Raw genomic sequence first — 12,028 nt, forward strand, 5'->3', positions numbered from 1 at the left:
CGCCTCTGTCGAGAGCGAATCGAAGCGCAACTCTCTATATTGAGTCCTTGCAATTAAGTGTTGTTCACTGTGTTGGCCGACACACTTATTGTGCTGCATGAATGGACAGAATTATAGATAAACGCCTGCGAGCGAATTTTTCAGTGGCATCGCGGTGGACTGGTTATCTGACCGGTGTACCACGCCAGTAGTTAGACTAGGGGCGAATAGGAATCCTTGACTTCATCAAGGCATAGGGAGAGTTTGATTGGCGAAGGTAAATCCAAATAGAACGAGAGTTATCTTATTTGCCAGCAGCGAGCGGCGCAGACAGCAGTCATCGCAGCTTATGGTATTGTGCGCTACAGCTATTGCGAGCCCATATTTCCTCCACAACAGTACACTTCACTGCATTTCACATGCGACAGCCTCGACTGTACCTAGCAACATTCTAAAGGATAATTATTCAAGTTGAGTAGGCATGCCTCTCAGCCATTCTGCTAAGTCAACAACCATCTTAAACTTTGTATATAAATTTCATTAGCGAATCCTATCCTTGAGAGGTAACTTCACATTCCGAAAAGAACCAGGATATAACTTGTTCAGTTCATAACTAAAAGTGCCATTGTGATTTCTCAGAATTTTTGCAAAATAAATAATAACTTTCATTAGTTTCATGTTTTTCTTACACTAACTAGCACTACTCCAGTACCCAAGTATCCCACTAGTTACGTAAGAAATTTTGTAAATTTTTGTGTCGTTTCGTTACAGTGGACGACTCCAGAAGATATTTATTACTGAAAGTTTTTCAGGCATTTCTCTTTAGAACGTTAGGAGCGTCTGTCTGAGTTCTGTAGTAGTGTGGGGGGTGGAAATTGCATCTTGCAGCAGCCACACGGTAAAGGGTACATCTCAGATTAATCCGTTGCGCAGAATAACAGATTCTGAGATCAACCCCATGCTCACACGGTGTTGGACTGACAAGTGGATGAGCTGTCTTCAAACTCCCTCGTACCAACTTTTTTTTCGCTTTATTCAGATTTGTGTCTGTGTCGTGCTATAACTTCCGTTTGCAACAGCGAGGTGTGAGGTAGGGACCTATAATGACAGTTGATTGTAGACAACTACTCTATTACCAGCCAAAAGGAAGTAGCTTTCGAATAAGAACCGCAAACGTTTGATGACAAGGCGTCAAGAGAACCGAATCCTCCATCGGAAAACACATATGGTGTGTCATACGCTGCTTTAGTGACACTACGTGTGTCATATGAAAGGAATCTCTTATCGACAGACCTAATTTCTAATTTGTACAACTGGTAAGTGAGTGAAATATGCCTCTTTGCCCGATATAGGCGTTCGTATGAATGCGAATGTGATCACTCCCAAGGAAATGATGAAAACATCATAGTTTCTCACATAAACTGCAACAAATGAACGCAACAGTTTCGAAATTGCATTCCGTTTTTGAATTCCTTTGTTGCAACATAGTTCACACACATTTATTTGTTGTTATCATTTTACAGGAAAATTAAAGAGACCTTTGGAGAAAAGAGAACCACTTGTATGAATATCAGGAGCTCAGGTGGAAAGCCAGTTCTAAGCAAGGAGTATATAGATGGTCTATAGAAAGGTGATGTACTTGAGGACAATATTATGGAAATGGAAGAGGATGTAGATGAAGATGAAATGAGAGATACGATACTGCGTGAAGAGTTTGACAGAACACTGAAAGACCTGAGTCGAAACAAGGCCCCGGGAGTGGACAATATTCCATTAGAACTACTGACGGGAGAGCCAGTCCTGACAAAACTCTAACATCTGGTGAGCAAGATGTATGAGACAGGCGAAATACCCTCAGGCTTCAAGAAGAATATAATAATTCCAATCCCAAAGAAAGCAGGTGTTGACAGATGTGAAAATTAACGAAATATCAGTTTAATAAGTCACAGCTGCAACATACTAACGCGAATTCTTTACAGGCGAATGGAAAAACTGGTAGAAGCCGACCTCAGGGCAGGTCAGTTAGGATTCCGTAGTAATGTTGGAACACGTGAGGCCATACTGACCCTACGACTTATCTTAGAAGCTAGATTAAGGAAAGGCAAACCTACGTTTCTTGCATTTGTAGACTTATAAAAAGCTATTGACAATGTTGACAGGAATACTCTCTTTCAAATTCTGAAGGCGGCAGAGGTAAAATACAGGGAGTGAAGGGCTATTTACAATTTGTACAGAAACCAGATGGCAGTTATAAGAGTCGGGGGACATGAAAGGGAAGCAGTGGTTGGGAAGGGAGTGGGACAGGGTTGTAGTCTCTCCCCGATGTTATTCAATCTGTATATTGAGCAAGCAGTAAAGGAAACAAAAGAAAAATTCGGAGTAGGTATTAAGGTCCATGGAGAAGAAATAAAAACTTTAAGGTTTGCCGATGACATTGTAATTCTTTCAGAGACAGCAAAGGACTTGGAAGAGCAGTTGAACGGAATGGACAGTGTCTTTAAAGGAGGATATAAGATGAACATCAACAAAAGTAAAACGAGGATAATGGAATGTAATCGAAATAAGTCGGGTGATGCTGAGGGAATTAGATTAGGAAATGAGACGCTTAAAGTATAAAGGAGTTTTGCTATTTCTGGAGCAAAATAACTGATGATGGTCGAAGTAGAGAGGATATAAAAAGTAGACTGGCAATGGCAAGGAAAGCGTTTCTGAAGAAGAGAAATTTTTTAACATCGAGTATAGATTCAAGTGTCAGGAAGTCGTTTTAAAGTATTTGTATGGATTGTAGCCACGTATGGAAGTGGAACATGGACGATAAATAGTTTGGACAAGAAGAGAATAGAAGCTAGCGAAACGTCGTGCTACAGAAGAATACTGAAGATTAGATGGGTAGATCACGTAACTAATGGAGGAGTATTGAATAGAATTGGGGAGAAGAGGAGTTTGTGGCACAACTTCCCTAGAAGAAGGGATCAGTTGGTAGGACATGTTATCAGGCATCAAGGGATCACCAATTTAGTATTGGAGGGCAGTGTGGAGGGTAAAAATCGTAGAGGAATACCAAGATATGAATACACTAAGCAGATTGAGAAGAATGCAGTAGGTACTGGGAGATGAAGAAGCATGCACAGGATAGAGTAGAATGGATAGCTGCATCAAACCAGTCGCGGGACTGAAGATCACAACAACAACAACAACAACAACAACATCACTTCCGTGAGACATCTATATGGTGTGTCGCCTGTTCTCACTATTCATCACATTTACTTGTGTTCTTACCACAGGACTCGTGTTTTATAATCAGTGTATAATGTGGCAACTCCAAAGACTATACAGAGAGACAACAAATATTTCAATGACCGGACAGACAGTTCATAATGTTCTGAAACATGGCACGAGGGAGTATCGAGTAGAGCTCACCCACTTTCTAGTCCAACAGCATGACGACTTACCCTCGATGCCGCGTATCTATGTCAGGCAGCTTTTTATTGCAGTTGTTGTTCTTGGACCGTTCGCTGTTTCTATTTTTCTTCTTTTTTCACAGTTCAGTACATCTTCTTCCTGTTTTCATGCTTGACCTGTGTTCAGTTTTTGACGGGCTGTCCATCGTGCCACATTACCACTGAATCTGAGGGGTGTGCGATGGGGAGTTTCCCTTGCGAGATTCCCGCAGGAAGTCGGGCGTACCTGTGCATCGTCACTGAAGAAGGTGGATCCACTGGCCATCTAGGCAAATCAGTTATACGAATGTGTGGTGTCTGTTCTTTCGGACACGTCAGAAACAACAGACATCACGCATTCATATAATATTCCATTCTGCCACATGCATCTCGCGAAATGACCACGATGAAAAAATTTGAGAAATTAGAGCTAATACAGAGGGTTACCGACAGTCAAAAATGGTTCAAATGGCTCTAAGCACGATGGGACTTTACGTATGATGTCGTCAGTCCCCTATACTTAGAACTACTTAAACCTAACTACCCTAAGGACATCACTCACATCCATGCCCGAGGCAGGATTCGAACCTGCGACCGTAGCAGCAGCGCGGTTCCAGACTGAAGCGCCTAGAAAAGCTCGGTCACAGCGGCCGCTCAGACAATTACAAATCTCATTTTCTCTTCTTCTTTATTTTCGTTACTTTTAATTCTTGTCGGTATAATTTGTGGCTAAGTAATTAATCATGAGGAATGTGTCTGTAATTTTATCGCATGCTACAATGATTTGTTTACGAACATGATGAGTTGCTTTCAAATATTGCCTCTGTGAAGCGTCTCAGCCTTATGTATGACGTCATTGCTCAAAGCCAACAAGTGAAATCGGACACGTTCTGACCCCATTAATCTACCTGATAAAATCCTTCCAGCGAGCATGCAACCAACAACTACTCGCAGCGGAAAGGAAATCCTCAATTAATACCAAAGTCGAACCTGCGACCGTAGCAGCAGCACGGGTCTGGAATGAAGCGCCTACAAGCACTCGGCCACAGCGGCCGGCTACCGACAGTCACTCTCGTCGCGAGCGGAACAGGGAAGCAGGGATCAGTTAGTGCTGCCAGAAGCACCCTGCCCCAGACACCGCCAGGTAGCTTGCGGAACATTTCTGTAGATTTAGAATACTCACAAGAAAATAAAACCTTAGTGCATAATGGACCCAGACTATGAATTTAATACACAGCTTTGCGTCACAATGAGAAGAAATGAAGAGGATCAGATCAACAGAAAGAAGATCAAATGAGGATGTATCAGGAGGGATCAATGAGCAGAGAAACCCCATAGCAACTATCCAAAATACCAGAAAAAGTTTTTCTTGGACACTTACACTGACGAACAAAAGCACTGCGGCGACTGCCTGTTGACGCTGCGGTCACGCGACGGGGTAAGGAAACTTTTCCGCGATTTTTTTTTAAATCTATGAGTACTCAGCTCTCATCGATATATGGCGCTTTGTGGTAGTACACATCTCTTTTAAAAACCGCTGAAATTCTGTTATGTTTTAATTTCTTGTACAGATCACCTGAAGATGAATGTCTGTTTATGCGAAACCGGTAGTGACTTTTTAATGAAAGTATTTTAACAGTCAGTGTGGAGGGGTTGGTTCACCCGATAGAATATGATTGTGTGGTGTGTGAGACCACCTCGGACTTCTACTCTGCGTCAGTGCCAGCATCGATGACGTCGAGGACCACAACAATGGTCAAGCAACAGCTTGCCCCACAAGGTGATACACTGGCTTTGTGAAGCCCTTCCGAACCGAATCAGTGCATGCATCCAGACTGGAGGGGCCCCAGTGCCACACTGATCAGTTGACTGATACTTCCAAGTCCTCTGTAAATTTGGCTCTATGTTGTAATCAATGAAACAACGTCACAGACCCCCTCGACCCGTCAAGTTTCGTTTAGTTTTCTCGTCCCGTCCTGGAGGCTTCAAATATTTTGTGTGACGTCTCCTCGAAAGTCCTGTAAAAATTAAACTAAACCTATATCACACATGTGAATGTAAACTATAAAGAAAGTACAAAACAGTGTATTTCTGCCGATAAAAACCGTTGCTACTATGACAGATAGCTATAAATCCTACAACTCGTTAACATAATATTTTTTGTATATGCTTATATGGATATGGTGACTGTTCTTTCTTGGTAAGAATGTCTTCCACGAGTAACGAGTGTGTTGGGTAGGGACACTACGAATATAGTGTGTGGATATATAAGGTGAGAATGTGGGTCTCGCGGGAGGCATGCGCGAGATAGTCCCTGCAGTCGCACTATCATCTCTGACCGCGGTGGCTCAGATGGGTAGAGCGTCTGCCCTGTAAGCAAGAGCTTCTGAGTTCGTGTCCCGGTCGGGGCAGACATTTTCACCTGTCCCCGCATCACTGAGTTCACACAACACGAGGCATGTGCCTCCAGTCAGCAGGTGTAGGTATTAATATATAACTCTAATATATTTTGTGTTGAAAATGTTAATAAAACATATATTTTAGTATCAAGGAGTAACTATACAATGTAGAGTCATTGTTTGTAACCATGGACATCTTATCTCATTAGGGTTAAAAAAGACTTGTTTCAAAGATCAAATACTGCTTTAGCCTCTGCTCTTGAAGAATGAAGTCGCTCAACTGTTTGCACGCATTATTTGATGTACGTATTTTCCGTTACAATATACTATAAATAGTGAATTTCTCCTGTTATTCATAACCTCTCCCTCCCTGTGGAAATATTTAAGTGAAAAATTATTATTTAAACTGGGTTGTGCAGAAGACAGTCCATCTGGTTTTCTTTTGTCATAATGGCGCACAGGCGGTCATTACGTGAAATTTAATTAAAATATTAAATAATGGACTTCAATCTCAAGTTAACGTAATAATTACTTCAAGCGCTGATAACAGTTTTCAAGTGTTAATTTTTGCAAAGTTCATTTTGTGAGACATGTTACGGGACTACATGGACAGATTTAACTGCAATAGATAACAAGAGTTAGGTTTGCTCACGATATCTTCGAGTAAATTTATTTCTCTCAAGTATATGCTTAGGCAAACTGAAGACAGTGTAATATAAATGAAATTATTCATCCTGAGTACCTTACTCTACGTAAGTGGTTATATCGTCTCTCACGTCACAAAAATTAATTTAGCGGGCAATAGCAGTAACAGTTTCAAGCTACTTCTGGTTATGTCAGCTAGCCGCCAGTTACGCGTAATGAAACCATTTCAAGCAAAAACGTACCCATTTTTGCTAATATTTGTGCCTGCATAGCAATCTTGATTATCGTCAGCGTGTATGTAAGCTACATTTACGAGCGTGCATAACATACGCTACCCCTACAGTGTATTAAATATCCTATACTTTTTTCCAACAACCCAAACCACATCTTACTTTAAAATCAAAACACTTTAATACCAAGGAAGAGAGAGGTACGACATATTTGTCAGGCTGTGGGGCGGCGGATTGAACTATTTTTATCAATTTTATGTTGTTTATATAAATATTTGTTTTGTAGAATGTAAAACCAGTGCCTATTATTTAGAATGTTATTTATGCTGTCTTTCGCCGTTCTCAACACTGGCTCTCTAACTATAATATTGGCAACCCGAAAGTGATTAGCAAAACTTGAAGCCTGTAATTAGAATTCCTAGTGCCCACTTCATCTGAGAATACACTTATAGTTACAGCTTATAGCTCTGAGGAATTAGGAGATTGTCTGGGATTTATAATCAAAAACGGTCGTGAAAAAAAAAAACGTTCTGTATTCTGAAAGTCACAGATGAAAACAAACGAATCCACACAATCTAACTAACAGAGCAGTTCAGAGTCTAATGCGCTGATGCAACTATAAATGTCCAAATTAAATGTTTAAATGAATGTTCGCCATAATTTGATGATAAGGTTCATCAAACGCCACGCTAAATAATGGTAGAATGTTTGTCCCGCGGCGGCACGTGAAAATACGACAATACGCAAACTGAAGATCGATAATTAAATTCATTAAGTTACCGAATAAATCATAGCTTCTTTTGCTGATGGCCGATGAAACTCTCAATTTAAATGTGCATTCAGCACACAGGTAAGTAATCATAATAAAAGTTTGACGTGGCTAAGTTAAATATTTTGGGCGAGAGAATTAATTTAATTACACTGCACGCAATAGACGAGCTCTGAACTGGCCCTTTGGAGATACACTATCGCTATGGTTTTATAGTTATTCAAATGAAACTTCTCACATTTTTATGGTTATAGCGGATCTCCATTCTACTTAAATATAAACATCCTAGCCTTATTTATTAGCCTACTTAATCTATCTTGCTTCCTTAATTTTTAAGACAAAAACCAGAAAATCATGAATTTCAACTAAAATCTTAATTTGTGAGATCCCGAAGACTGTTTCTATTAAATAATTATGAAAAGGAATCTAAGTATAAATTTTTAAATCTCTAGCTCTTTTCTGTTGCGCCAATGATTTTTACAGAAAAACGTCCAAATTTCGAAAATGGTTAAAGTTGTTGAACTGATATTCAACACATATTAATTTAGTATTACTCCTGACATGCTAGAAACATTTTAGGTTATTTACATGATTTTTAAAGTATTGCGCAACATTTATGACGTCAGAGCTAGTTACAGCGGACTGGCTGGCACACAATGGAAAGACTGATGTGCATTTATTACGGCGTGAGTAGGCTGCTTCCCTACAAGGCCGTGTAAATCTAACAGAAATACAATGTAATAAAATTTTATAATTATCTATGTTAGAGGAAGAGACATCAGTGTTAACTTCCATTTTCGTAATACTGCAACCCACATGCATATAAAATTGACAAAATTATATAAACCATCAAGCCATCATAATTAATGTGGAAGATACTATGACACTGCTAGCGAAGTATACCCTGTAAGGTATGATAATAGACACAAACACTTCTGAAGAAAAGTAAATCAAGAATACCCGCTATGTGAAATTAACAGGAAGACTTTTTCACCTAGTTCACCCAAAAATATACGTGAATAAAAGAAAGAATATACAGGTAAGTGTACTTGAACCCGTCCGGTTAGACGAGCAGTCTAACACACGGCTTTCCGAAGCGGGAAGGAGCGCCTGCTCCCCGGCACGATACCTCCCGGCGTACTTGTGTCGAGGTCCGGTGAGCCGGCCAGTCTGTGGATGGTTTTTAGGCGGTTTTCCATCTGCCTCGGCGAATGCGGGCTGGTTCCCCTTATTCCGCCGCAGCTACACTATGTCGGCGATTGCTGCGCTAACAAGTTCTTCACGTACGCGTACACCACCATTACTCTACCATGCAGACATACAGGTTACACTCGTCTGGTTTGAGATGTTCCATGGGGGGGGGGGGAAATCCACCGGGGGCCGAACCTCACAATAATCCTGGGTTCGGTGTGGGCGGCGGAGGGGTGAAGTGGACTACGGTAGTCGTCGTGGGGTTGTGGACCACTGTCGCTGAGGCGGGGACGGAGCGTCGTTTCTAGGTCCCCGGTTAACATACAACAAGTGTACCTGAAAGAATCTAAACAATTCATTAATGATAAACGCATCTTTATACTGCTATTGTTGTTGAGGTCTTTAGTTCGAAGGCCGGTTTGGTGCAGCTATTTGCAGTAATCTATCTTGCGCAAGCCTGTTCAGAGATGGTACACAGGTTCCAGTGGATGAAGATTGAAGTTGTTATTCAGAGATGAAGAGGTCTGCACAGAATGAGAAGCGTGAAGAGCTGCATCAAACGAGTCTTCGAACAAAAGACCACAACAACAACAGTTGTATAAAGGTGCGTTTACTGTTGATGAATTGTTTTGATTCTGTCCAGTACACTTACCTCTATTAGTGATTTGTCTGTTTCTTTCTTATGTGTCTGTATTGCCACATAATAAATACATAAATACCTATAAATTCTTTCTTTTATTCACTTACATTTTTGGGCGCACTATGTGAAAAAGCGTTACTGTTAATTTCACATAGCCTCTTAGTCTCTGAATAACTACTGCAATCTCCATCCACTGGAACCTGCTTGCCATAACCAGGCCTTGATCTGCATTTACGATTTTATTCTCACCCCCCCCCCCCCCTCCTCCTCCCCTGCTCACCAATACATGCACATCCCTCCATTACACAATGCACTATTCTGCCATCACTCAGGAAGTGTCTCATCAATCTATCTCTTTTTTAGTCCATTTGTCTCATAAATTTCTTTTCTCCTCAGTTTGATTCTGATCACCGTTAATTAGTCGATCGATCCACCTAATTTCAACATAATTATGTAGCACTGTAGTTCAGTAGATTCTCGTTCATGATATCATTTCTTGCTGTTGATATTGTGGTATCATGCCGTGTATCAGAATTGTGAACGGCAATGCAAGTTAACGTCACACGCCGACAGCGTTCTGGCGGCCCCAATGGAGCACAACCCCCTCAGCCACTCCGCACCATTCTATTGTATTAGCTGGATTTTATTGCTGCATGTTCATTCGTAAAGAATCGCCGTACACTTGGAGAATGCTACCAGTTAAGTATAGCTTTAGGTTACTGTATTTGTTTCCTCATTAATCATTTCTGCTCCTGTTCAACTTTCTTATAGCGACAGCTGCTGTTCCTGTATCTCTACCATATCTCCTTACCATTGTGTACGAAGCAGTACACAACAGATATTCCACATTTATGATTATATCCTCTTTACCTTTGCCGTGCAAAAGCTACTGTAGTGTGGCTTCTTTGCAATAGGAAGAGTTGTCGTCATTCATAGCAGATTCCGTATCTTTAAAAACAGTTAAAGTAATTTAATTACTTTGAAAGAAGACTGTCCCATTTGCCATGAGGATATTTTTAAGAAGTTTCGACCATAAATGTAAATGAAGTTGCTAATTTGATAAATGTACTCAACCCCTATAGTATCGACATAATAACATTCGTTGTAAGTCTGTGATTGTGACCGAAACTGTTGGTATTTACTCTCGTATGGAACTGGCATTATTACGTGAACGGATACATCAGACACGACGAGGACTGGCGGTATGTGATGGCCAACTGCTAAATCTTCATTTACTTATTAGCAATACTATGCAGTTTTGTCATTGGAACAAAGTGGACAGTTTAACATTTAGATCTATGGAGATTAGTGCAGAAGTGTCTTCCAATAGGCAGAAGGAGAAGTTTAATCGTCTACAAGAGGGTCGACAGGAAACACCGATTCCAAACAACTCCCAAACGGTTATTAATTTATCGGAAAAAGAATTGTCTAAGGAAGAACTTTCTGTTCTGTCTAAAGGAGGGAATTTTGCAATAACTCCATCCAAGATTCCTGTGGAGGACATTATTGCTAATATAGAGGCAGGAATTCGTCAGTTACCATCATATTCTGCTGATGAAATTAGAATGGAGACCTCCAGGATATTACGCAAAGCTAAGCCACCCAGCAGCAATCTGTCTCAAGGGGAAAGGAAGGCATTGCGGGAGATCAATGCAGACAAGAATGTTATTATAGTTGCCGCTGACAAGGGAAATGTTACTGTTTTAATTAATACTGAGGATTATCACAAGAAGATCAGTGATCTCCTGGAACCCAGCACATACAAGAAGTTGAAAAAGGATCCCACAACGAATGTGCTGAATGCCACCAATCGTCTGATAAAACAGTCTTCCATTCCTACAGAAGTTAAAAAGTATCTTTGGAAAACGGTGGCTTATCCTCCGAGATTATATGGATTACCAAAGATATATAAACCTGATGTTCCTTTGAGACCAATAGTCAGCGCAATTGGAGCTCCTACCCAAGAACTAGCCAGACACCTTGCCTCTTTGTTACAACCTTACATAGGCAAAACTGAGAATCATATTAAAAACTCTCTACACTTCATTGAGAAATTGAGGGAAATTACTGTCGGTCCTAATGACATACTTGTCAGTTTTGATATAGTGTCTTTGTTCACGATGGTTCCAGTTGATGAAGCTCTCTCCCATATAGCCGATATGTTCCCTACTGATATAGTAGCCTTGTTCCAACACTGTCTATCCTCAACCTATTTTCAGTACAATGGTGAATTTTATGAACAGATCGATGGGGTAGCCAAGGGAAACCCCCTAAGTCCCGCAATTGCGAATTTATTCATGGAATATTTTGAACATCAAGCACTGCAGTCGGCCAAAAAAAAAGCCCCTCGAAGTGGTATCGGTATGTGGATGATACCTTTGTAATATGGAATCATGAGGAAGAAGACTTGAATGATTTTCTGGTACACTTAAATAGCATCAACCTAAAGATTAAATTTACGATGGAGGAGGAGAAGAATGGACAACTTAACTTCTTGGATGTATCAGTTATCAAACGGGCGGATGGGACCTTAGGCCATAAGGTCTACAGGAAAGGTACACATACTGATCGCTACCTCCATAAGAACTCATACCACCACCCTAGGCAAAAGAGGGGGGTCATAAAAACAATAGTGGATAGGGCCAATAATATTTGTGAACCAGGCTACTTACAAGAAGAACTAAATCATTTACGAATGGCCTTTGCGAAAAATGGTTATACGAAAAACGAGATTA

Source organism: Schistocerca serialis, chromosome 10 (genome assembly GCF_023864345.2).
Source record: "Schistocerca serialis cubense isolate TAMUIC-IGC-003099 chromosome 10, iqSchSeri2.2, whole genome shotgun sequence".
Classification (NCBI taxonomy): Eukaryota; Metazoa; Arthropoda; class Insecta; order Orthoptera; family Acrididae; genus Schistocerca; species Schistocerca serialis.